We start from the raw sequence: 27,324 nt of genomic DNA, 5'->3' as shown, positions 1-27,324 counted from the left end.
ATGAGGTATAACAAGACTTATTTGTTCAGCTAATTATAATGTCGGCACAGTAACACTGCAATGAATCTCTCATTTGAAAAAAAAAATGTGTTGGTGCTGGATGGCTCAGCAGTTAAGAGCACTGGCTACTCTTGCAGAACACTGAGGTTCGGTTCCCAGCACCCAAAAGGCTGCTAACAACCATCTGTAATTCCAGTTCCAAGGGATCTGATGCCCTCTTCTGACATCCAGGGGCATTGCATGACATGGGATCACTTGCACACACACAGGTAATACACTCACACACATAAAATAAAATATTTTCTTAAAGAAAGAAATATGTAATGTGTTTAACCCTTTCAACATGATGGTGCAGAGTAATACATCTCCCTAAGTGAACCTAGAATGAACTTTGAATGGAAAACAAAAGTGGCAATTAGCAACAGTTTTGGCAGCCAAGCATGGTGACACACGCCTTTAATCCCAGCACTCAGGAGGCAGATGCAAGCAGATCTCTGTGTGATCAAGATCAGCCTGGACTACATAGGGAGTTCAGGCCAGCCACAGGGAGACACTGTCTCAAAAATGTGATGCACAAGTCCCATGCAGGCTCAAGCCAGACAAAATTCCAGCATAAATGTGGGGAAATGTCTAAGAGGGTAAGAAACCCCAATCCTACCTGAGGAAATTTTGGCCACTAATGTCTGCTGGGAGGAAGAGAGAAAGTCTCTTTCAGGGATGGGACTTTTGGTAGGTTAACAGGTTTCACTGGATTGTCCCACACTAAAAGACATTTAGGAACACAAATTAGATTCTATAGGTATTATTCTATGTATAATAGAGTACATTAAATTGGGTGGGAGGCAATAAGGGACAATGTGTATAGGAGATCTAAATATTATCAAATTATATTGTATAAAGCTCACAAAAATTCAATTTAAAAATGGATAAAAAATAAAATTTTAAAAATTGAATGTAAAGGATTTCTATTGTTAGTCAAAATACAAGAAAAAGGACCAAATTTTCCTTCATACCTTAAACCTCTAAAAAGCCAAACAAAATAGATGAAGCAATTTTCAAATCTTAAATAATAAGTAACAGGGAGCAGTGATCCACAGAGAGTGGAAATCAATTAGGTAGTTCCTCACTAGGTTCGTTACTGCTTGGAGGGAATTCCCAAACTGAAGTACAAAGGAAGGAATCCATGCAGAGCCCAGAGTTCCCTCTGAATTGAAGAGAACAAGGTGAGAACTGGGCAGGTCACACGGTAAGAGTTTGCAAGGCAAAGTACCAGACCAGAAAGAGCTACAAAGAGTGGGGCTCCCAAGACCTACAGAAGTTCCTCTAGAGTCTCCATGTGTGGATGCGAACTTCCTGAGGCTGGGAAACACCAGAAGGAAACCGTTTCCAGAGAAAGGTTGCCATTGGGAATGATGGTTGCTGTTCCTGGGACCCAGAAGGGAGAAATACCATATGCAGAGACACCACCATGAAAGGTAGTCACAAGGAAGAGCCCTACCTAACAGCAGAGGCAAACAAGATTGCTCTTGTTCCAACCTAATAAAGATTTAAAAGTCGTGAGGTTAACGGGTCAGAATGTTTCCAGGCAATTTAACCACATCTCAAAACAAAGCTCACCACAGTGGCAAAGTGCACATTGCCATTAAACACTGTCATGCAACAGAAATGAGGTGGCTTGTTCTTTAGCTGTAGTTGTGAGTACTGAGTTGCTCCGATCATGCCTGTCTTCCCATTAATTTACACCTCCTAAGGTGATATTTCTAATTCCTAAGGTGATATTTCTATTGGGGTGACCTCTGAAGTGGGAGAGAGAGAAAGAAATAAAGCAGTTGAGGTTGAAGAAGAGAATTTTTGTCATGTTGAAATGTTGCCACTTATCAACGCGTTGCCTTTTCTTCCCCTCTCTCACCTCCTTCCCTCACTTTTATTCAGTTTGAGATTTTCAGTCTCTTAGCCTATCACAGAGTTCCTAGTCAGACTCGCACTGGAAAGAGCATGTAACTAACTACAGTGGGCATTGGGACTCTAATTTAGAGTATAGTGGGAATGACAAGAAAGGTGTGTATCCATCTTCCTTCATTTGAAATCTTCTATAGTCCAGTTACTATGAAGTATGTGAAGAATGCATCTGTGAACAGGCAGGTGCATTCCTATTCCATGGAAATTACAGATGGTCTGGAGGCACTAGGTTCACTTTTACATGGTTAATGAACAGAAACTCACTTAGCATAGTAACAGTTAAGTATTTCTTAGTGCAAATTTTTTCTTCCCTGTTCTAGTCCATTAGCAAAGGAAGTGCTAGACCCTTACAAAATATATTCTGGAATTTTTTTGCCAGGTGACTCTCAGCTAAGTGGCCACTGGTAGCCCTGGTGCAAGATTAGAGTCATGAGTCCTCTCTGGAGCACTTATTCATCTCCTGCTTTGTTTTGTGGTGGCACTTCTGACACTGGCTATGACTGTTTGGATTTAACTTCTCTTCCGCTTCCAAACTGTCCTTTTGGACATTCCAGCACTCTGTTACATACCTCCAGGTGTCATAAATACATTCCCAGTAACTGAGGTCAGCCAACTTTCAGTCATTGGTCATTCAACCCTTCTACCAACTATATTACTAATTCTCATTGTTAAATTCTCTGTTTAGTGCTCATTCCTGTAATCCTAGCATTCAGAAAATTGAGGAAGGAGGATCACTAGGAGTTTGAGGTCTGCAAGAGCTACATAGTGAATTCCAGGTCAGCCTGAGCTACAGTGAGAGATGCTATCTCAAAATAAATAATAAATAAATAAATAATAAATTCACTCTCTTTAGTTTTTATTTTATGTGTATGAGTGTTATGCCTGCATGTAAGTGCACCCATGTCATGAAATGCCTGCAAAGACAGAAGAGAGTTTCAGATTAGAAGACAGAAGGGGGTCTCAGATTCCCTGGAACTAGAGTTTCAGACTGTTGTTAGCTGCCATGTGGGTGCTGGGATTTGAACCAGGGTCTTCCACAAGAGCAGCCAATGCTCTTAACTGCTGAGCCATCTCTCCAGCCCCCTCGAAAGACCTTTATGAGTTCTGCTTTCATCATTTTGATGAATGATAAATATGTGGTCCAATGAACATATATTAGCGTTCTAAGTTCCACAGAGGACAGAACAGGCTGTCAGATCCCCTGGAACTGGAGTTACGGACAGTTGTTAGCTGCCATGTGGGTCCTGGGATTTGAACCTGGGTCTTCTGCAAGAACAGTCACTGAGCCTCTCTCCAGCCTTCCATCTTTGTTTTCAATTGTGATTCTATTAAATCAGGCCTATTTTGCTCTTTATTAATTCTGTTTTGTAATTCCAGAAAAGGAAAACCTGGGACCAACATCCAGGATTTGAAAGCTCATGCGCCTGCCTTTAGCAGCACCTGGGAGCACTGTCCATATCTGCCCAACCTAAGGTCACACATTTAAACAAGAGCCTGAGAATGTCCAAAAGTTTAGCTAACTGGTAACTGCTTCCACCATTCTACCTTTTCAGTAGAAACAGCTTCCTTATTGCTAAAGTCTACTCTACCAGTAAAATAAAACTTCCGATTTTTCCCCAATTCTCAAATTAGTATTGTTAGTTTTTTTCAACCTGTGTCCAAAATTCCAATATGGCTCAGCACAGCACCATTACTGATTTTTTTGTTATTTTGTTCTTTATGTGAGTCTTGCATGAATTTTTTTTTTTTTTAATTTCATGAGGGGCTGAGATGGCTCTGTGGCTAAAAGCACCTATTTCCTTACATGCAACTCTCTTAATCTCTTAGTTTAAATTCCCTATTTCTCTGAAATGGAATTAATGCAGTGATAATTTAAAAACCATCTTAGCATATAACAAATTACCCTGGGGGGGAAAATTACATCTGAGGCAAAAGCTGTCTTTTCCTCACCCTAGACCCAGGCTGGACAAGGCTTGTTACTCCCTGAAGGAATCTAGGCCTATGTTGGGAGCAGAGCAAGACATCTAGTCTCTGCCTCAGGGCTCCCAGCCAGGGGACCTGCAGGAGGGAGAGATTTCATTCTCCTACAGTGCCTTCAAAGACAAGATACCCAGCCCGGCTGCATAAATTTGAATAGTAGACACTGTCCACTTCGGAGATTCATTATTTGTCTGTAAAAATACATTGTATCAAGTGGATCTGGGGGAGGACAATCTATCTTAAAAATTAATTGAACTTTATATCAGTCTGTTTAAATTTTTTAATTATATTTATTTTTACAGCATAGAGAGGAAGTGTGTACATACCACAGCATATTTATGGAGGTCAGAGGACAACTTAGCGGGATTCAGTTCTCTCCTTTACCACGTGGGTTCCGATAAAACTCTTGTCATCAGCCTTTGGGGCAAAGGCCTTTACCTGCTAAGCCATCTCTCCAGCCCCTACATCAGCCTTACCATCAAAGAACAATTAGCAAAAGGTATTTAAAAATAGGAAAATGAAACATAATAAACTAGAGAACTATTTCCCATGATTTCCCTATAACTACACCATCTCCACCTTGGGTCTTCCTACCAGTTTGAACATACAAAAATGGCTCATCTACATTTTAAGCTCTTGCTTTATTGCAATTCTCTAGAATTTCTGCTTGATTTCTCAAGGACTTGATTTTACATTTCCTAAGTGTAACCACACATCTAGCATTTCCATAGGTCCCCAGTTTATAGACAAAGAACCCAGCATGTGGAATTCAGGCAGGTTCCCAAAGAGTGACTGTATCTGGAAAAGGCATCTAGGCTTCCAAGTTCTCAACCCCATGAAAGTTTTCAAGGAAAATGGTCATCAACAAACTTTGCCATCGTCACATGATATGGTTCAGCAATGATGCTCCACAGAAAACACATTTTAAGTCACATGGATGAATGAGCCTCAGTTGGCTACCTAAATTATGTCAGCATCCAGTTATCCTATTTTCCCCACATATACTTCCCTGTTTTCCACTTTTGCATGTGTCTGATACACCATGTGGATCATTCATGACTATTTTTTCCTGTGTATATATCATAACATTCTTATAAGAAATAACACTGGCTCATGGTACATCACCTGAACTCCACACATTTAACCACCACCACAAAAGAAAGCGTATGAAAGGAGTAAAAATAATAGAGAAATCAATATTTGAAAATCCAATATTATATAAATCACTTATGCATATTTGGTATAATACCACAAACATATTTCTATTCTGCTTTATACCCTGTAGAGTATTTTAATGATTATTTCTTTACTTTCTATTTTCAACAAGCAATGTCAGCTGAAACATTTTTTGCTTCAAATGAACACAAGAAATGCCTAAATTGTAAGTGAAATTACTTAGTTGTGCAAAAGCATTATGCAGCCTTTTCATATAATTTAAGCCACTAAATATATCTCTTGTCAACTTTAATAAGCTTGCATTCTAACTATGCTTACTAAGCAATTATTTCCTATTTTATAAATAATTTTGACACAATCCTGGTGTGTGGTATATGCCTTTAATCCCAACACTTGGGAGGCAGAGGCAAGCAGATCACTGTGACTTTGAAACCACCCTGCTATCTAGAGAATTCCAGGCCAGCCACCAGGGTTACATAATGAGAACATGTCTCAGAAAACAAAACAAAACAAATAAAAAACCACCTAAAACAGTAAAAGGCATGCTAATGGTAATTTTAGTGATATGCAAAGGGGAAAAGTTTAAATTTATATTGTGCTTCCCTTGCTTAAAGTGATAACAGACAAAGGTTTAGATTTTTTTCCTTTCTTTTGATAGTACACACTATTAAAAACATAATGCAGAGTTGGAGAGATGGCATAGTGGTTAAGAACACTGGCAGCTCTTGCAAAGGACCTGAATTCAGTTCCTGCCATCCATGTGTCAGCTAACAACTGTCCATAACTCCAGTTCCAGGGGATCCAACTCCGTCTTCTGACCTCTTCAGGCATTGCACTTACGCACATGCAGACATTACACTCATACACATAAAATAAAAATAATATGGCCATAACTCCAGTTCCAGCCCTCTTCTGACTTCTGCAGCATTGCACGATATGGGTGCACTCACATACATGCAAACAATACACTCATACACATAAAATTTAAAAAAAAGAATAAAAAAATAAAACAAATAAATAATATTTTTTTAACTAGTTCAGAGATTCCTGTTAATACTACATGATGTGGAGGGAAAGTTTCCTTATCATAGTGGTACTGCTTATTATTATTTAAACCATTTGTCAAGCCTCAAATAGTAATGAAACTTACAATACAATACAAATGTGAATAACTTGTTTTTCATCCCCTTCTTATTCAAATGATTGATTTAACAGTTTTGTATTTAATTAAATTCTAGCTGGGTGTGGTGGTACCCACCTTTAATCCCAGCATTTGGGAGGCAGCCTGGTCTACTTAGAAAGTTCCAGGCCAGTTGAGGCTACAGAGGGACCCTGCCCCAAAAAGTCCAAAAAAAAAAAAAAAAATTAAAGTTAAATAACTAATTTCTTTCTACACAAGGGCTGTCTAAAATAGGATTCAACACCAAAAACAGAAATGATCAATAAGTTACAAGTGTTTTCTGTTGTTGAATAATAGTAAATCCTTCCCTCTTATTCAATGATGAAATTGAAATCTATTTATGATATGCCTTAAGAAAATATAATTTAAATTTCATTAAATTAATGTATTTAATATAAATTTAGTTTAAATTTCAAACTTATGAAGCACATTTCTACGAAAAGTATGTCTTACCCTCTTGTACTCTTTTTAATGATTGATAACTGATAGTGATTTTAATGATTGATAGATGATACTTCTTACATGACATATAATAATTATATCTTCCATTTTCATGAACACATATGTAAAATGAGATGGACATGTTCATTACAATTCTCTATAAAATTTGGCAAAATTTTAAACCATTTCTACACATCTAAAAGTGAATACTTAGGCTGGGCATGGTGATGCCCGCCTTTAATGCCAGCACTCAAGAGGCAGAGATAGGCAGGTCTCTGTGAGTTCAAGGCCAGCCTGGTCTACACAGTGAGTTCCAGGCCAGCTGGGGCTACAGGGAGGCCTCCATGAAGGAATCTAATGCTTTAAAAAAGAAAGAAAGAAAGAAAGAAAGAAAGAAAGAAAGAAAGAAAGAAAGAAAGATAGAAAGAAAGAAAAGAAAAGAAAAAAAAGTAAAGAAAAAAAAGTGAATACTTAGAAATTTCAGTTGTTCACGTCCCTATTTCCTTTTTCTTCTATCAAGACCATTAAAAACTTCATGTAGTCCCTAACTTATTAAATAAATGTAAGTTAAAAGTTAATAACACTTAAATATTTAAAACTAAATATATGGTTTTATAATTCTAAAGTCCTGAATAAGTAATTTTACACTTTATAGTTCTAATAATTCAAAAGAAACATTACCTTTGATAACGACTCAGGAGTATGATCTAGAACCAACTTCTCCATCTGCTTTTGCATCTTTTTCTATTTACTGTACTTCTCTACTTTTTCCACGCAAAGGGAGGCCAAGCTATATAAACCACAACTTAGTTCCTCTTTTCGATTTTACATTCATTTCTCATAATCATGAATATGTTAAATAGAATGAGTAACATTTTGAAAAATCGTGGTTTGATTAACGTGCAATTGCAGAAACTGGCCCAGTTGTTTTTTCCTCCTCTATAAAGTATTTGTTACAACAACATACAAACAAAAGTTAGAGGTCATTGAGATAAAAATTAGATAACAAGCATAAATTTCAATATGCAATGAGAGGACAATATTGGCACTATTAGGGGCAAGCTCCAGTCATCATGACCTGGGTTCAGGCACCCTGGATTTGGCAGAACTCTTCGGTAGCAGTCAGAAACCGAAACTAAGTGGAGGACACAAGTCTTACTATAAAAGGTCTTACACCACAAGTGGGTTCTCTCCCAAAGAAAGGGGAGGATAGGAGAGGGAATGGGAGGGGTGAAAGGAAGGAGGAGGAGAAGGTGAGGGGCAGGAGACAGGGGAGGGAGGAGGAGAATGAAATAATGGGGGGGATGAAAGGAAGAGAGGGAGGGACGGAGGGAGGGAGGGAGGGACAAATAAGTATGCATGTTTATCAATGAGTAGATATAATGATCAGTACCAGAGCTGACTATTTTTACCCATATTCAATTATCCTACATTTTAAACTCATTTGATGTCTGAGTAATCAGGCCACTAATTATGGTAAATAAGGTAGGAAGGTTTGAACCATTTCTTGACAGCACCTTGCTTTATAGACCTTTCCTGCAGCCTTGATGGCCACTAATTATGGTAAGTAAGGTAGGAGGGTTTGAACCATTTCTTGACAGCACCTTGCTTTATAGACCTTTCCTGCAGCCTTGATGACCACTAATGCCAGTGTCCAAATGAACATCAACCAAGGTACTCAATGACTCTGAACACCCCCTGCACACCATCATAAGCTCTGTTGGACTCACAATATCAATGAAAAATAAAATATTTTATCAAAACTACTGAGATCTGAGTTTAATGTACCATAGTGTTACCAGTTCTGGCTGACTCAAGGGACAGGATTATAATTACTCCCTTCTCAAAGGTGGTTTGGCATTTGATGGATATTATTCTCTGTTCTCCATGTGATACGCAGCTGTCTTCTCTCTGCTGTGAATACCTGTAATAGCAGCATGACAGAACAGAAAAAGACACAGCAAAGGAGGGTTACCTATCCAAAGAAATGCAAACTAGTTAGTAGCAGAAATCCCACTTGTTGACTTTTTATACGTCACAGTGAACAAGTCATCGGAAAACTCTAAACTTACTTTCCCATGTGTTAAATGAAAATAATAGTTTATCTGACTATATAAAAAAGTTGAGCATCAATTAATTTGTATGTGTTGCCATTACTCAAGGATAGAAATATATTCTATTCTTCTCTAAACTCCTGATCACCTCCTAAAAGACGTTCCAGTACATTGAGTAACAGCGAGTAGTAAACAGATGATTTGTAATGGCAAAGTTTATTCCAACAATCATTTAGGCTTTTGGTGTGTAACTCTGGTTCACAGAACAATTGAGAACATGTTCGTTATGAAGTATGTTGCTTATAAAGTGTTTTACTGTATTTAATCCTTTTCTATCATCTAGGCATTGGAGAGTTGGATCAGTGAACAGATTAGACACATTCTCTGCTGTGATGTAAGGAAGAAGACAGTGATCAGCAAAGGCTTGTGTGGGAGGAGGGGTGAATGAATTTGGAAATTCATGAATAAATATAAATGATGTAGACACTGAAGAAATCACTGTCCCCACTTGAGCGGGCATAGCGTATACAAGGGCCTTGGGATGAGACTGTTCTTATACTTAAGAATAATATTGAGACAATGTGAGCAATAGTGAGGACACCAGAGATAAGGATGAATAGAGAGAGAAAGAGCCAAGTTCCATGGAGGCTATGAATTATAAGGGAGAAAGCAGTAACAGATTTTAGCATGAGGATGAGCATGATTTGAATCTATTTTCCTTTTTTGTGTGTGTATGTGGGAGAGATGTATGGTATATGTCCCTGCTCATGTGGATGTGTGCACACTTGTGTGGTTGTTTGTTTACATGTGTACATATACATGAGGAAGCCAGAGGTTGATGGCTGATGTCTTTCCTTGATTACTCGCTATTTTTATTTTTTGAGACAGGGTCTCTTACTGACCCGAAGCTTATCAATTTGACTGGGCTAGTTGGCCAATAAGCTTCAGGGATCTTCCTGGGTCCATGCTCCCAGAGCTGGGATTACAGGTGCGTGCTGCCATACCCAGCTTTTATATGTGGGATTAGGGATCTGAATTCAGGCTCTCATACTTGTATAGCAGGCACTTTTCCAGCTGAGCCATCTCCTCTAAATCAGCTTTTTACATTTCTTTTTGTCCTTTGTGTGCATGTGTGTGTGTGTGCACATGCACATGTATGTGTGTGTGTGAGATGTGTGTGTGCCCAAGCGTGCTTGTGTGGAGGCCAGAGGTCAACACTAGGTGTCCTCCTATATCCCTCTCTACCTTTCTGAGAAAGGATAGCTCATTCTACCTAGACCATTGAACTCACCAACTGTCAGGCCAGCAAAACTCCTTCAATCCTCCTGTCTCCACCTCCAACACTCAATCACACACCCATCAAACCCAGCTTCTTATGAGGGTGCTGGGGAACCACACTTGGGCCCTTTTGCTTGCACAGCAAACAGTTTGCCTTCTGATCCATCTCCACAGTCCTAGATTAGACTTTCAAAGGATCATTCAAATTGCTTTGTGAGAATAGATATAGGATTATGTGACTGTGGAAGCAAGATGAGTTGAAAGGCTATTAAAATGTTCAGGTGAGAAAATTGATTTCAACTATAACAACATCTATATAGATACGTTTTTCAAAGCAGGTTTTCTTACTGTAGACACTCACTGAGCCTTTCCTCTGTCACCATAGCAAGAGTCTATGGAGAGCCAAGAAATATATCTATATATCTACAAATGCAGAGGTATTGTTGGAGAGAGATGGATGGTAGGTAGTAGATTAGACAGATTATAGATAGACAATAGACAGGAGAGAGAGAGAGAGAGAGAGAGAGAGAGAGAGAGAGAGAGAATAGATACAAATATTCATCATACGGAATGAGAGGAAAAGAGTACTTTGCTTTAATAGAGTCATAAAAACAGATTCTGTATAATAGAAAACAAAGGTTAAGGGGGAAAGGAGAAGCAGAAGGGAAGGAGGAAGGGGAGGGGTTTTCAATTTGCTAAAGGTTAGCTGTTTTGAAAAAAGAGTGCTTTGGAGGCTAGAGAGGTAGCTCATCAGTTAAGATCACTGGCTGCTCTTCCAGAGAACCTGGGTTTGATTCCCAGCACCCACATGGTGACTACCAACTGTCTGTAACTCCAGTTCCAGGGGATCCAATGCCTTCTTCTGACTTCCGCAGACATTGTATGACATGGGTGCACTTGACACACAAGCAGGCAAAACACTCATACACATAAAATAAAAATAAATTTTGCAAAAGTGCTTTTCTGTGGGACACTGGGAAAGACTGTAAACCATAGAGTATGGATAAAAAGAAAAACATGAAAGCAATATACATGGTGAAAAGAAAATGTACAAAGCCCTGGGGACTTTGGAAGCGTTATCTGAAGAGAAGGAACCAGCCAGCAGGAGACAATGAGGGTTTATAAAGTATATCCTCAGCCTAGAGATTCAAGGTGAACTTTTAAATCAATCAGCTCTTCCATAAGACCCATAACTCAGAGAGAAATATGCTGTGAGGCATCAAAGGATTACTGAAACATACCATTTTGCGAAATACACATTAGTTATTGGTTTTTAGTGTTACAACAAAATTTACAAAGTGTTAGCAATACCTGGATTTATAAATCCCATAGTCTATAAAAAAGCCATTTTTCTAAATTTCAGTTAAAAGTGACCCCTTAAAAATGTAGTGTCTTTAATGCCAGAGAAGCCAAGCAGGGCCCAGCATTCCAAAGACAAAGCATTTTTTAAAAGGATAATTCAAACTACATCCTGCTGACAGGCAAAATACATTGCAAAAAGGAGATAGAGTCTGAGGCATCTAAACATCTACCAGAGGGACTCTGACATCATCATCAGTAGAAGCACATACTTTCACAGATTAAAAAAAAAACATAAAATACATTTTATTACAAATTAACAGAAAAATTTGGAAAAATGGGTGAGTGATTTTTCACCAATTATTCACTATAAAGATCTAAGGATTAAATTAACTTATTTTCTATATGTATAGTTTAAATCTAAGAAAAATATTGCTGGTTATAATTTCATTCATCCACAAATTACTATGAAAATTATCAATGATCCAGAGTTCAAAAACTAAAATCTGTAACTTGATCATGTCAAACTTGGCTGTCTTTGGGTTCTCCCTTTCTTTGATTAATGAAGAGGTATGTTGTAACAAACATCTGCAGACCATATCCTTAAAGGAAAACCCCTTTGAGAAAGATTGAGAAACACAGTTCACCCCAAATCACCACTCCAGCTGGGGATTATTTTTAAACCTTGAGTCCAATGTAAAAGCATATATATTTTTTAAAAAGTAAAAAGTAAAGATTTCTATGTAATGTGATAAATATTAGACTGTTAGAAATACTGTACCTTAATTTTATTTGTATAGAATGGTGTCAGGCTTTTTTCAAAAAAAAATAATTAACATAATCTAGCTATGTGGGCTACACTGGCCTTTAATCCAAGATCTTCCTACCTTCCTCTTATCTCTGTCTTCAGAGTTGTGGAATTACAACTTTGTAACCTCACACACCACAATGGGCGTTGTTATACACAGTACTTCTAAGTCAGGCAATACTTTAGGGAACACATTATCATGCCCATTTTACACCTAAAAGAGAGGTTTGAAAATTTTAAGTGCCTTGCCCCAAATCACTCAGCTGAATAGCTACAGAGCAGGAAGGCCAGACCGTACATGGCTGATGTTTGTTTGAGGCATACAGACGTGAGATCCTTGTGCAGGTGCTGCTGCTGAACCATAGGTACCAACATGCTCCTTGGACTAAGAGAGACAACGAAGGCCTGGAAGCTCCTAGCACTTGAACCACCACAATTTCCTCTTCAAGTTCCCTTGTTTAAGCATCTACAGAGAAAAAAATAAGCAGACATGTTCACTATAGACATTTGTTAGACAAAGTAGACATTTGTTTATATCAAATGAATACCTTGACTAATAGATTATAAAAAGAGCACTGACACTGGGAAATTGGAAGTGACCCACATTTAACTGTGTATGGTTATTTTTGTTTCTCTTTCAGTGGATCTATTTAGAAAAGAAAGTGGCATTACTCAAAATGCCCATATTAGATGATGATGCCGACGTCTCCATTCTATCAGCACAATCGGTTCTCAGTTCTTTTCTATTTTCAACCACTGTAATTCCATTTGGAATTACAGTATAATTTGTAATTCCAATGTAATTTGGAAGGTTGGCTCAATTACTGCAATATGGGATTTTGTGTAACATACAGAGGCAGAATAATTAAAAAATTACCCTGAACTTTCCTCAGGAAATAGATTTGCTTTTATATTATTGCATTCTCTCTCTCTCTCTCTCTCTCTCTCTCTCTCTCTCTCTCTCTCTATTTCCAGCTCATCCATGAACAATTGATATTTTTCACTTCTTTATTCTTGTTAATATAGTTCCTGTTTATTATCCTTGAGTAATAGTTAAACAAATACCAGTCTTAGTTCTTGTTAGAAAGTCCCCAGTGGCAGAAGATATTGGAATCAAACTGCTGACTTGCTCTTAAATAACCACACTGTGAAGTCCTAAAATTTTGGGGTCCTAGAAGAAAAATTTTACATTATACAAACACATTACATAACATAGTTGTAAGAAAGAAGCAGATGGAGAACCAAATGGACTGTGGTTTCATTTGCTGTGGAATTTCCACAGCCTGTAGAATAAACCTGAACCTCTCTGTCAAATTTAAGCCTCAGTTGTACCTTCTCTTATTAGTGAGTGAACACCTTGCTAAAACCCATGTGAGGGGAAGAAAGCAGGGCAAGATATATCTCACTATGCCTAAAATGCTCAGTAATAGTATTGGGCAGGAATGTACAACCCCAATATTATTACTATACATTTGCATAAATGGAAGTAGAAACAATGTGTGAAGACCACACACTGTGAAGGTATGTCATACATCATTTTCACTGAACTAAAGGCCACCTCTCAGGCTACGCTCCTATAATGCTTTATCTTGATTGTCACCTTGACGGGTTTAAAAATCACCATGGTAAAAAAGCTCTAGATATTTGTGAGGGATTTTCTAGATTAAGTTAATTGAAGTGGGAAGATCCATCCTAAATGTGGGTGATACCATTCCATAGGCTGAGGTCTAACTGAAAACAAAGGAGAAAAAGCTGGACACCATCATTCATCTCTCTCTTCATCCTGATTCCAGATGCAGTGTGACCAGCAGCCTCAAGCTCCTGCCGCCATGCTTTCCAGGCCATGGTGCACTGCAGTCCCAAACTGTGAGCCAAAATAAACCCTTCCTTCCTTGAGTTGCTTTTGTTGTATATATTTTTTTGTTTCATTGCTATGGGTTTTTTGTTAATGCATGTGGACATGTGCATGTGTGCATGTCTATGAGTAGGTGGGTGTACATGTACATGCACATGCAGGACAGAGACAACCTCAAGTGTTGTCCTCAACAACCCCGTGTACCTCTTCTTTGAGACAGGGTCTCTTATTGCCCTGGAGATCACTAATCAGTTTATACTGACTGGCAGTGAACTGAGGGAGTCTCCTCTCTTAGTAGCCCCAGTACTAGAATTACTAGTGCATGCCACCACACCCAGCATTTTTACATGGGTTCTGGTCATCAAATTCAGGTACTCCTTGCACTTTGCAAAGTAAGTGCTTTCCTGACCAAACCATTACCCAGCTATGTTAAGTACTTTGTCACAGCAACACAGTTTCAGTCTAAGACGTATCTATTGATATGAAAGGGGAATTGAATTCACCTACTATTATTGTATCAGGGCTATCAATCTCTTTATGTCTATTAATGTTTGTTATATGAACTTGGGAGCCCCAACATTTGCAATTGTTATATCTTCTTGATAGAATGTTTGCTTTCTTGATATGGTATCATTTTCTTTGGCTAATTTTGGCTTGAACATTGCCTATCAGAGATTAGAATATCTATACTGGTTTGTTTGGGGCTTTCATTTGCTTGGTAAGTTGACTTACATATTTTCACAATCAGTCTGTGACTGTCTTTGTCAATGAAGCATATTTTTAGAGACAATAGATAGTTGGACTCGGCTTTTTAATGCACTCTGCTAGTCTGCATCATTTCATTGGAGAGTTAAGACCAATTACATTTAAGGTTATTATTGATAGATTTGCTAGTTTTTGTAATTCTGTTGGTTACTGTTCATTTCTTTTATTTTGTTCGTGCTGTTATTTTCTTTTCTATATCCTATATTCAAATTTTCATTTGCTGTTTTACTGTATTGGTAATTCCTTCCTGAATTCTTTGTCTACCTAGTCCTCTTGTGAAACACTTTCCTGTGCTGTCATGATAGAGACTGTCTTACTCATCTGTGTAAGTTCAGAGTGCCGATTTTGCAGTCATGGTTTTGCATTTATGGCTTGCTTTAGCTTATACATCTCTTGAAGACCTTCACTTATCCATCAATTCTTTTTTTACGTATTTTATTTATTATTTTTATTTTATGTGTATGCATGTATTGCCTGCATGTAGGTAAGTGCATCCATGTTGTGCAATGCCCGTGGAGGACAGAAGAGGCTGCCGGATCCCCTTGTACTGGAGTTGCGAACAGTTGTTAGCTGCCATGTGGGTGCTGAGATTCAAACCCAGGTCTTCTGCAAGAACAGCCAGTGTACTTAACCACTAAGCCATCTCTCCAGTCCCTTAGCCATCAATTCTAAAAGATAACTTTACTAGATAGAGTAATCTTGGTTAGCAACTTTTTACTTTCAGAGACTGAAATATGGCATTCCTGGCTTTCAGCATTCTCTTGAGAGGTCTGATGTTATTCTGAGTATTTGCCTTTGCAAGTGACCTGGCGTTTTCCTCTTCTAGCCTTATTAACATACCACTAATTGTGACATTACTAAGTGACATTACAGTGAAGCTTAAAAAAGAAATAGCCTGACTCTTAGCATTCATAAAGCCAAGAGTAGACCTGAACTGTGGTTACCTATCCCTTTAGATGTCTCTCAGAACTGTGCTCTCCCAGCAACGGGCCTTGCTCATTCTTTTCTGAAACAGTATCTCCAGCATGAAATGGGAAAGTAGAAGTCAGGACCCACCCTTATCTTATCAGAAAATTTTGCCTTTTGATGCTTAGATCTAGAATATCATATATGCAACAGCAAACAGATTTCTTTCATTGCTTGAGATGAGAAAAGCATACTGCTTTGACATATAAATCATGCACACCCACATCCATTCACTGTCTTGGATGTAGGGCAGGGTTGGGTCCTGAGAGATTAAGCCTAGATGACCAGGTCACAAGAGGAGTACCTGGGTCAGTGAGCTTGTTTACATTATAAACAGTAATTTTTTGGTTTAATTTTAGGTAAAAGTCCAGATTATATTCACACTGTAAAAGTTATTCCTACAATTAATTACCATAAAAGAAAAAAAATCAAAACTAATGTAGTATGGGCTATGAAATTAAAAATTACTTATGGTAAATGTAGAAAAAGTAAGTGTATAAAATAAATGATGGAGACAGGGAAACAAGAAAAATAGAGAAGAAGCAAGGTTAAATAATAGAAAAGAAAAAGAAGCATAGTGGTAAAAATTGTTACCAGGAGGAAACAGCAAGAGATGAAGAAAGAGATTACCCACTAATCAAAAAAATACATAAACAAAATTAGCTAACTGTAAGAATGAAATACAAATAAATATGCTCTTAAAAACTACAGTGAAGATTTAAACTAAGTGTGGGGTTGCACATTTGTAACCCCAACACTCCAGAGGTAGAGGCAAGATGATTAAGAGTTCAAGGAAAGTCATCCTCAGCTACATAGCAAGTTTGAAGCCAGCCTGGACTACATGAGACCTTGTCTCAAAAAAAGTCAAAAGGCTGACAATGTGTCAAGCATTCTTCATCCGTGAGAAAAATAAGCAAAAGCCAATCCCGGACTATATTCTAAATTAATTCAATTTAAAAATAGAAAAAAGAGGGGCTGGAGAGATGGCTCAGCAGTTAAGAGCACTGACTGCTCTTGTAGAGGACCTGGGTTCGATTCCCAGCACCCACATTGTGGCTACAAACCGTCCTTAACTCCAGTTCCAGGGGGGTCTGAAGCCCTCTTCTGACCTCTGTGGCATTGCATGACACGGGTACACTCACGTACATGCAGGCAATACACTCACACACATAAAAAATAAAAAATAGAAAAAGCAACCTTGAATATTTTAACTTAGTGGAAAATACACCTCTACATACAATGAACAAGCAGCATAAACATCCACTATCTGTCCCTTTTGTTACAATTTAAACTTCAAACTATTGTTTTCCTTGTACCTTTCTTATTGTGATTAATTGTTCAGTTTTCTTTTAAGTTTACTGGAATTTCCTAAAGTTTTTTTTTTAAGTAAAATAAGCTCAATTTTTAAGACGTGTCTCCTAGATCTCTTTAGGATTTATCTTAAGTAAAATTATAAGAAAACAAACAATGATGCTTCAGTTGTAACATAAGTACATAATGTAATCACAGTACTTAGGATGCTAAATCAAGAGGATTGAAAACTCAAGGCCATCCTGAGCTACATAGTGGGATCTTGTCTTAAAAACAAACACAAAAATCACAATCAAACTAATTTTATATTCTGTCATATACATGGCATTATGACAATAACAGCATACACACATAAACACATGAACACTAATACAATTAAAATTCATACAAATAAAGATTAATTTTCAGTTCAAGTTGATGTGTAAAAATGGTTGTATGTCCCTAATGGTCAAAGTAGATTGCTTACTGCAGAATAATGAATATACTTCCCTTCTCCATTAGGTGGCAGAAAAGTTCTTCCATACTGTCAAGTTTTCCAAACCTTTGTCTTCTGTCTTCAGAGTTTGACAGGTTATGCCTCACACTGGAAAATGATGTTCAGTTGTTCCTTCTCAGAGGAAAGGACTCCATAAACACTGAGATTAGTGATGTAGTTGATTTAAGGGCTTACTAGTTAGTAGAAGAAACTACCTTTTAAATTTAAAAAAAAAGGCAACCAGAAATACTTTATTTCTTTATTTTTCAATCCGATTCTTCCAAAAACATCAATTTTCATCTCTTTTCTTATTAGTCTCTGTCATCTGAGCAAACCCTGCTGTCTACAAAGTTTATTCCTGACTGGAAATCTGAACTTGCAAATCACTATAACATATCATCAAAAGGATTCCAATTGTCTAAATGTGCATAAAATAAGGGCATCAACTCCCTCCCATTTTTAAAAGGTTCCCAAAGCTCACTTGTCCCTGTTTCATCGTTTTCGATATCCTCAGATGTAGCAGAATGCAGTCCAAATATACACAGAATCTAAACGCTTACTGCATGACTGCTGCCTGCCCCTGCAGCACAGGTAGTGTGATGACCTCCCTCCTACAGTGGCTGGAGTCATGCATGCAAAAGATAAGGGCTTCTTGCTCACAGAGCAGGTGTACCAAAGGAGCAGGTTACCCCAGACTGTGTTTCTGTGGGTGAGCCCTGGACCAACATGCCTCCTAGGCTCTTAGATGGCATCCTTCTACAGTGTTTTTCTCTTAATCCAGTCCCAAGAAAATTTCTCCTGTCCTGGATAAAGCACTGACATTCCAACTCTATATTCAAACCCGTTCTTCCTCAGCACTACACTCCCACCTTCCCAGCCTTCAACCCTCTCTTGACCTTTAAATGAAAAAGTAACTGAAGGGCTGGGAAATGGCTAAGTGCTTAAGATCACAACCTCTTGCAGAGGACCAGAGTTCAGTTCTCAGCATCCACAGGTGGTTAATAACCATCCTTAACTCCAGTTCCAGGGGCTCCAACACCTTCTTCTGGCCTCTGTAGGCACTAGGCATACATGTGGTATACTTACATACATTCAGGCAAAACATAAACAAAAAATAAAAATTAAAAAAGAAAAGAAAAAGAAATTCATATTTGCACACAATAAACAGAATAATTTACTGTATAAAGTGAAAGTCAATGCTATCCCACCTGCTATTCCTCTCTAGTTCCACTTACCTCTATCATCCAACTTTAGAACCTCTAAGTTTGATTTTTTCCTGATCATCATCATCATAGTAATGAATTCTATGCTTACTTTTTTATTTTACCAGCCTAAATGAAATTTAATTTTCACATAATAAAGCACATAAATATTCAAGAGATGGTATAATGAGCTGTGACAAATGTGTATATCAAAGTATCCACCATCCTAATCAAGATAGAGAACATGTCCATCACTTACTGCCAACCGAATTCCAAGTTAAGCAAAGTTTAGCTGTCCTCCTGCATGTATCTGTGGAGGGAAGGGGCATAAGAAAACACTGCAAGAGTCTAATAATTACTGTGCTAAGGTTACCAGAATACAGAGGATTTTGTTTTTGTTTAGCTTTCTAGTTTTCAAAAACTCAAATCACATATTTATATTAATCTTAATATAAATAAAATTCAAGTTAAATATTAAAATAAATTTTAGTTGAAAACATTGTTTATAGTTACTTTAACATGAGCTACAACTATTGACATGATATAATCAATATCCATACACTGCATGTGGTTAATATGGAATATTATCACCATTAAGCATTAGTAAAATAATTAGCAATTGTAACATAAGAAACCCTAAATATAATTTTCAATTTTCAGTTGACTAGATTGAATCTACTTCTTGCCTCTCTGGAATCCTAGAAAATATGTGTCATTTTTTAACATTTGATTTTAAATGGACAGTGACTCTTGTCTCTAGGGAAATAAAATGAGATTTTTAAGACACTTTGTATAAATTTATACCTAAATGGTCATTCTTTTCATATCTTTTCTGCTTCCAATGAATCATCTTCTCTGTCCCTAAAAGTCTCATGCTTCCTCTTTTAAACAAGAGCCATCACTACAGAGCACCTCAGCGAGCTGTCATTCTTAACTCTTCAGTCTCCCAAGGAAGCTTTGGCGTTCGGTACTTGTTTTGTGCATTTCTGTCCTCTCCTTAGAATAGTTTCTAATGATCACATAATATAATACCACAGTCTGGGTGATTTAAACACAGAATTTTATTTTTTCACAGTTGGGGTAGGGGAAACCCAAGATCAAAGTGTCAGTGTTAGGATTAGTAACTTTGGAGACTTCGGAGGATAGACCCCACCCACAAGGTCAGCTGTGGACCCCACCTCCTGTTTCCCTGGTAACACCAGAAGAAGTATCACAACTGCCAGTCCTTAGGATTTAAATACTATATGAAAAGGTGGAAGTATCAGGGCTTTTTTGAGGTCCATAAGGGAAAGCTATTTCCTCCTGCTCAGAAGAATGGAATCTGAATTTTACCTCTGACCCTGGGTGGAGACAGGACCATCTGATCTGCTCCAAAGACTCGAATATTTCATACTATTGTTTCCTTCTTTTAAGAGTTAGTCCAGAATCCATCCCACTGGGAAGCTGATTCACCTGAAGGCATACTCAGGAGATGGACGGAATAATCATCCCTTTAATGAAAAAATATACTTAACATTTCCAACAAGCCGCTTCCCTGTGGCAGCCACTTACAGAACTTTCTCTGTGGGGCACCACCAAGTCTACCTGCTTCTGGGTGTTCTAACACAAAAGGTCTAATTTCTCCTTTTCTTTGTATCTCTCTTTTGAACACCAACCAAAAGCCTAAGTATTCTTTCCCTCATGCTCTGGGACTTTCTCACTTGATTTCTGAAACTCCTGCCCTATCCCCTTTCCACCATGCAACTGCTTGCCAACCTCCATTGGTGTACATGCTGGCTTTCTTGGACTCCAACTCAAAGGCATGATTTCCTCCCTCTCCTCCATCTCCCTCCCCCTGTCCACTGGTAAGATTCATCGCTTCCCTGCCCTGTTGTTTTTCTTTCAAAGTTTCTTAAAATGGTCCTTAAGCTTTCTCCTTTGTTTTTAAATTCTTTCATTAACAAGACTAGGAACTCAAAAAGGAATCCCAAATTCTCTGGAAATACCAGCAGGATTGATTTCTCTTAGGGCATCATCTCTCCATCTCTTATAGCTGGTGTCCTCTTCCTGTGTCTTCACAATATCTTCTCTCTGTGCCTGTCTTGTATCTAAATTTCCACTTCTTATAAAGACATCAATGGTATGGGATTAAGGCCCACCCTAAAGTCTTCTTTTTTACTCAATTACCACTTTAAAGACTACATCCAAATACAGTCACATTCTGGATGCTGAAAGCCATAGCTTTGACATATGAATAAGAAGGGACAACTTCAAACCATAAGACAGGCAATTCTTACAGCTAAAGAGTAATGTTGTCTAGGAATCCTTCATCTTGAATCTTTCCTCTCAGGCTGGAATAGGTATCCTTCCTCAGAGCCTCTCAAATAGATGTAGATTCCTACACCATATCAGAGCCTCTGTTCACTTTATGTCCCTTTCCATCATCCCAGCACCTGCCTCTATGCCTGGTCCCCGGCCACTGTACAACACTCTTTGTGCAAGACTTAAAGTTGTATGGAAGTATAGGCCCTCTAGCTTAATTGTATTGTGATGACATTTTGTGAGTTAGAAAGGCCAGATGAGCAGGTTTGGACATTAGGTTTTATTTTGGCATGCTGAGTTTAAAGATCAAGGAATTGGAAATAAGGGCACGAGGCTCACTAGAGTTCATTTGGTGACTGGATATTGTTTTGGCTAGTTTTGTTGTTATGTCTGTGAAGCATTTTCTTAATTTTTGATTGATGTAGAAGGGGTTAGCCCACTGTGGGCTGTGCCATCCCAGGCAAGTGGGCCTGAGTAGAATAAGAAAGCTAGCCAGTAAGCTGCTCTCCTCTGCTTCAAGCTCCTGCCTTAAGTTCCTGATGTGGCTTCCCTTGATGATGGACTGTAACCTGTAAGACAAAAATAAACCCTTTCCTTCCCAAGTCACTGTGGACATGGTGTTTGTCACAACTGAGATCAAATTTGAAATCAACAAAGAAAGTGTGTATAAATGAGAAAAACATGGACTATAAATGAGAAAAAAAAACACTTCAGGAAATATTACTGAGAAATCTGGGGTCCTCTTTCAGGATTCGTTGTCTTGTTGATGAAAGTTTTTAAATGGACTCAGAAGGAAATTTGAAGATAATTTTAAAAATATTTTTTTCAAAATTTTTATTTATTATTTTTATTTTTTGTGTGTATGAGTGTTATGCCTGCATGTAGGTAAGTGCACCCATGTCGTGCAATGCCCATGGAGGACAGAAGAGGCTATCGGATCCCCTGGAACTGGAGTGACAGACAGTTGTTACCTGCCATGTGGGTGCTGGAAATCGAACCCAGTCCTCTGCAAGAGTAGTCAGTGCTCTTAACCACTGAGCCATCTCTCCTGCCCCCAGAAAGAGTCATAGTGCCCTCTGCTTCCCAGCCCATTTTTAAATAGTTCTACTTATCTCCAAAACAAGTTTTTCATGTTTTGTTTTTTATATTTTCAACCCAAAAGTTAATGCAAGATTATTTATTATCTCTAGTTGCTATGTCTTCTTTCATCTAAAGCAAATCAAATTTCCTTTCCCTCAACTGAGACTTGTCAATGAAACAAGTGTCATGTATCATATTATATAGCCTCGTCTGTCTGCTTGTTTCCATGTGGCATCTTGTAACTTAACCCTGTGTCACCTGTATTTCCTTCGACTTCTTTCATCTAAAGCAAATCAAATTTCCTTTCCCTCAACTGAGACTTGTCAATGAAACAAGTGTCATGTATCATATTATATAGCCTCGTCTGTCTGCTTGTTTCCATGTGGCATCTTGTAACTTAACCCTGTGTCACCTGTATTTCCTTCCATTTAGAGGTTAAAATTATAGGCTGAATTAGATTCAAGTTAAATAAATTTTTAACATTTTCGGGGCTGGAGAGATGGCTCAGTGGCTAAGAATACTGGCTGCTCTTGCAGTGAACCCAGGTTGGATTCTCAGCGCACACATGGCAGCTAACAACCATCTATAACTCCAGTTCCAGAGGATCCAATGCCTTCTTCTGTCCTTCTCAGGCATCGCATGACACAGTGCACTTACATACATGCATGCAATATATGAATATACATAAAATAAAAATAATGAATAAAATATTTTTAAATTGCTTAACATATTCAAAGTGTGGCTGTATACACCATCATGCATCATAGCAGAGGGCACAGAATGTCTGATATCTCTTTGCTATTCTTGGTCTATTGTATTAACAGTTAAAATTATGTGCCATGCCATCAGTGACTAAGTAGTTATACAATGGGGTTATTCTTGCAAATTTTGATGTCATAGAATGTGATTTTCTGGGCTTTCAAGTACTCTGTACCTTTTCTACCAAGCTAAGGACTAAAAGAAGCAAAGAAATCATAGAAAGTATTGATTTCTGCAAAATATTACCAAAGAACACTGCCTGTTTAGAAAATTCCCAGCACAGTATGTAAAGTTTTAGAATCTTCATTAACATCATTTTCCTTCTTTCCACCCCCTACATTGTTCCAGAAGACAAAATAATGGAAGACACATGCTAAATTTAAAATACATCACATAAAAGTACTATGGTTAGTGCCCTCCTCAAAGCTTTCACCATTCCACTAAAACTATGTAAGTTTACTGTTTCATTGTAGAAACATAGCTCTTGCTAAGCAATTAATATCCCAACACTATTTTATTGGCATTCTCTCCCCAAACTCTGGGTATCTTACTTGCTAAGATTTCTTTTTGCCCTTTCTTTTTATATTGTTAAGGTAGTATATAATATGTTTATATCTATAAGTGATAGACCTAAGGATGTTGAATATTCTCTCTTCTAAAAACAATGAGAATATTGGTAAAGAGTGTCACAACCAGTTAGTTAGAACTCAACCAAATATGTGCAGCACTCTGAGAAATTTATTGAAGAAAAAACATTGAATCTTGGTATAAACAATAAGCTTTGTGGCATTTTAATATTTAACCTGGTTTTATGGTAACCTTGAAAACCAACAACCCACAATTACAGGGAAAATCTATAGCTTGGCAGTCATTGAAGGAAGAAACAGTATTTGATGCATTCATGAGTTTCGTTCCAAGAGAACTGTAACCATTTGTGCTGTCTAGTGGTTCCTTGGAAGATCAACTCACAGGGCTATTTGAAGTGACTCAAGGCCAGCCCACTGTAAAGAGTGGGTTTTCCATTTCCACCGATATATTTACTGAAAATAACCAGAGACAGTTGTAGACCATGCTAGCTACCTGCGCTGAGGAATAAATCTGGAAGAAATAATCAGTTAAAAAACTTGAGAAGGCACCCACAGTTGGCTCTACAAAGTTCTGCCTTGTTCCTGAATATCTAGGGGACCGCATGCATGCGTGATGCTGTTACCCAAATGCTCACACCTGAGTAAGTGCTAAGTTTTCAATACTGGCTAACCTTGAGGATCTGTGCAAGTGGGAAGAGAAAGCTATAGAAGAATTGTGTTGAGTTGTAGCAGTAAGGCTTGTTACAAACAGAGCTCCTCAGCAAAGACTGGAAGATGAATTGATTTCAAGAACACAAACAGGGCTGGAGCAATGATTCATGGGTTAAAAGCACTGAGTGCTCTTCCAAAGGACCTAAGTTCAGGTCCCAGCATCCACATGGTAGTTAGTACCCATCCTTAACTCAAGTACCAGGGGATCTGACACTCTCTTCTGCTTCTGCAGGCATTGCACACACATGAGCACTTACATTCACGCAAGTGAAACACTCATACACATAAACATTTTTAAAGTAAATTAAATCTTTAAAAAAAATAAGCAAATCTCTTTCCAATGATTAGCTGACCTCTAAGACAATCAAATAGAGAATTTAGTGTTCATACAAGGCAATAAATATGGAGTTTATTGAGATAAGTCAGAAAATCCACTAAACTAAAAACAAACAGCAATAATAAAACCCTTGTAGGAGGGGAGATCTGATTTCCAAGTCAGTCACATTATTTTATTAAAATGTACAGTTTTCAACAAAACATTTTGTGACATGTAAAGCAACAAGAGAATAATGGATAAGAATTGTGCTGAGGAAGCACTTAGCTTAGTTATTGGACAAATCTTCACATGTTCTACTTTAAATCTGTTGAAAAGAACTAAAGGAAAATGTATCTAAAGAAATAACAGAAAAATAGAAACAATGCCTTACCAAATGGAGAAGATAAAAATGGTTAAAATTAAAACAGAGAGGGAGAAATTGTGGGGCTGATAGGCACAACTAAAATGAAAAAGACACTAGAAGGGCTGAAGAGCAGGTGTGAGGAGGCAGGAGAAAGAATTGCAAAACAGATGTAACTAAATTGAGAACTTATATGCACCTATGTCAATCTGGGAAACAGAAAAAAATGAAGAAAAACTAACAGAGATACAAAGACTTCTATGACATCATCAGGCGTACCAACATAAGCATGGAACATTCTTCAGGACAGATCATAAAACAAATCTCACTAAATGTGGGAAGATTAAAAATGCATGCAATGTATCTCCAAGTACAGCAAAATAAAATGAAAAATCAATAACAAAGGAACTTGGAAAGTTCACAAATATTTTGAAATTAAACAATGCATTTGAGTCATCAAAGGATTTGCCTGCCTGACATTGAATCGATTAGTCCTTTAGAGAATTGCTGATGATAAGACTGAAGTCTAAGACCAATATTAATCAGAGCCTAGGAAGAGTTGCTGTGTTCAAGTACTGAATAATTTTGTATCTGTTCTTATAAACCAACATTTACTGCTTTTCAGAGAAACTCCAATTTTACAATCAACCCTTATGTACCTCTGTCTATTTCTCATGACTATTTTTATTTGTCCAACTGCCCAGTCTGGAAGATCTCTCACAGTCTTGTAACAATGTATCTTCACACTTTAATATTTTTGGAGATTTTTTTGAGACACAGTCTCTCATTTCCAGCTGGCCTAGAGTTCACTTTGTAGTCCAGACTGGCCTTGATCTCACAGAGATTTACCTGCCTGTGCCTCCAGAGTGCTGGGATTAAAGCTGTATACCACCACACCCAGCACACACCTGTATTTTTTTATCTATGCTGTTTTCCTCCTTCAAAAAGTACATATTATTGTCTGATTCCATTCTACTCACTTCCTAACACACAACTCTGTCTTTTCTTTTTTGCATATGTATGTGTGCATGATATGTTGTGTATGTGTGTTCACATGTGTGTGGAGGTACATGTACACATGTGTGTGCATATGCGTGGAGGCCCAGTGTTGGCATCGAGTGCCTTCTTCAGTTGCTCTCCACTTTATATACTGAAGGAAGGTCTCTCCCTGAGCCCAAAGTTGCCATTTCACCCAGTCTCACTAGTAAGCTTGCTCCAAGGATCCTGTCTCTACCTCTCAAAAGCTGGGGGTTGTCATTAGGGATTTCACCAGCTTTACATGTGCACTGGGGACTTGAACTCCCATCTTCATGCTTGCATAGTAAGCACTTTATCCACTGAGCCATCTCCACAGTCCCTCATTCCTTTTTTCCTTTGGTCTTTTTAAGATAGGGTCTCCCTGTAGTCCCAGCTGGCCTGGAACTCACTATGTAGACCAGGCTGACCTCTCATAGAAATCTACCTGCCTCTGCCTCCCAAGTGCTGGGACTAAAGTTATGCACCACCATGCCCAGCACCCTCTCATTCCTTTAATAACTGCATAACATTCTATGACATACATCTAGCTTCTTTGACCAGTCCTCTACTAAGAGATACTTGACTGTTCCCTATTACCAATAGAACACTGTACGTCATTGTGTATGTGGGCATTTATTTCTGTGAGTAAACAAACTCATGGGATTCCCTAGTTGAAGGGGAAATACATTGCTAATTTATTTATTTATTATTTTTATTTTATGTGTATGTATGTATTGCCTGCATGTAGGTAAGTGCACCTGTGTCGTGCAATGCCCACAGAGGACAGAAGAGGCCGTCGGATCCCCTGGAACTGGAGTTATGGACAGTTGCTAGCTGCCATGTGGGTGCTCGGATTTGAACCTGGGTCTTCTGCAAGAACAGCCAGTGTTCTTAACCTCTGAGCCATCTCTCCAGCCCCTACATTGCTAATTTTGATGAGCACTTCCAATTGTTCTTCGTCAAGGTTTTCTATGTTCTCTGACACTTGGTCGGTGGATGAGTAGTTCTTTCTCACTAGGTTCACTACACATATGTCCTAGTTTGTTTCTTCATTGCTGTGACAAAATACTCTGACCAATACCAACTTGGGGAGGAAAGGGTTTATTTAGCTTACATTGCCTGGGTCACAGTTCATCTGGGAGCCCAAGGTAGGAACTCAGGGCAGGAACCTGGAGGCAGGAGCTGGAGCACAGGCCATGGAGGAACTCTGCTTACTGACTTGCTCCCCTGGCCCCTGCTCAGCCTGCTTTCTTATGCAACACAGGCCCACCTGCCCAGGGGTGGTACCACCCACAGTGGGCTGGGCCCTCCCACATCACTCATCAAGAAGATGCCCCATGGACATGGCCACAGGCCAGTCCAATGAAGACAATTCCCCAATTGAGGCTCCCTCAACCCAGGTGTGTCAAGTTGACACTAAAGCTATCCAGCACAATTGTCTCT

The sequence above is a fragment of the Nannospalax galili genome, unplaced genomic scaffold (genome assembly GCF_000622305.1).
Source record: "Nannospalax galili isolate Female #2095 unplaced genomic scaffold, S.galili_v1.0 scaffold171, whole genome shotgun sequence".
NCBI classification, from domain to species: Eukaryota; Metazoa; Chordata; class Mammalia; order Rodentia; family Spalacidae; genus Nannospalax; species Nannospalax galili.
Note: the sequence above shows the minus strand (reverse complement) of the source record.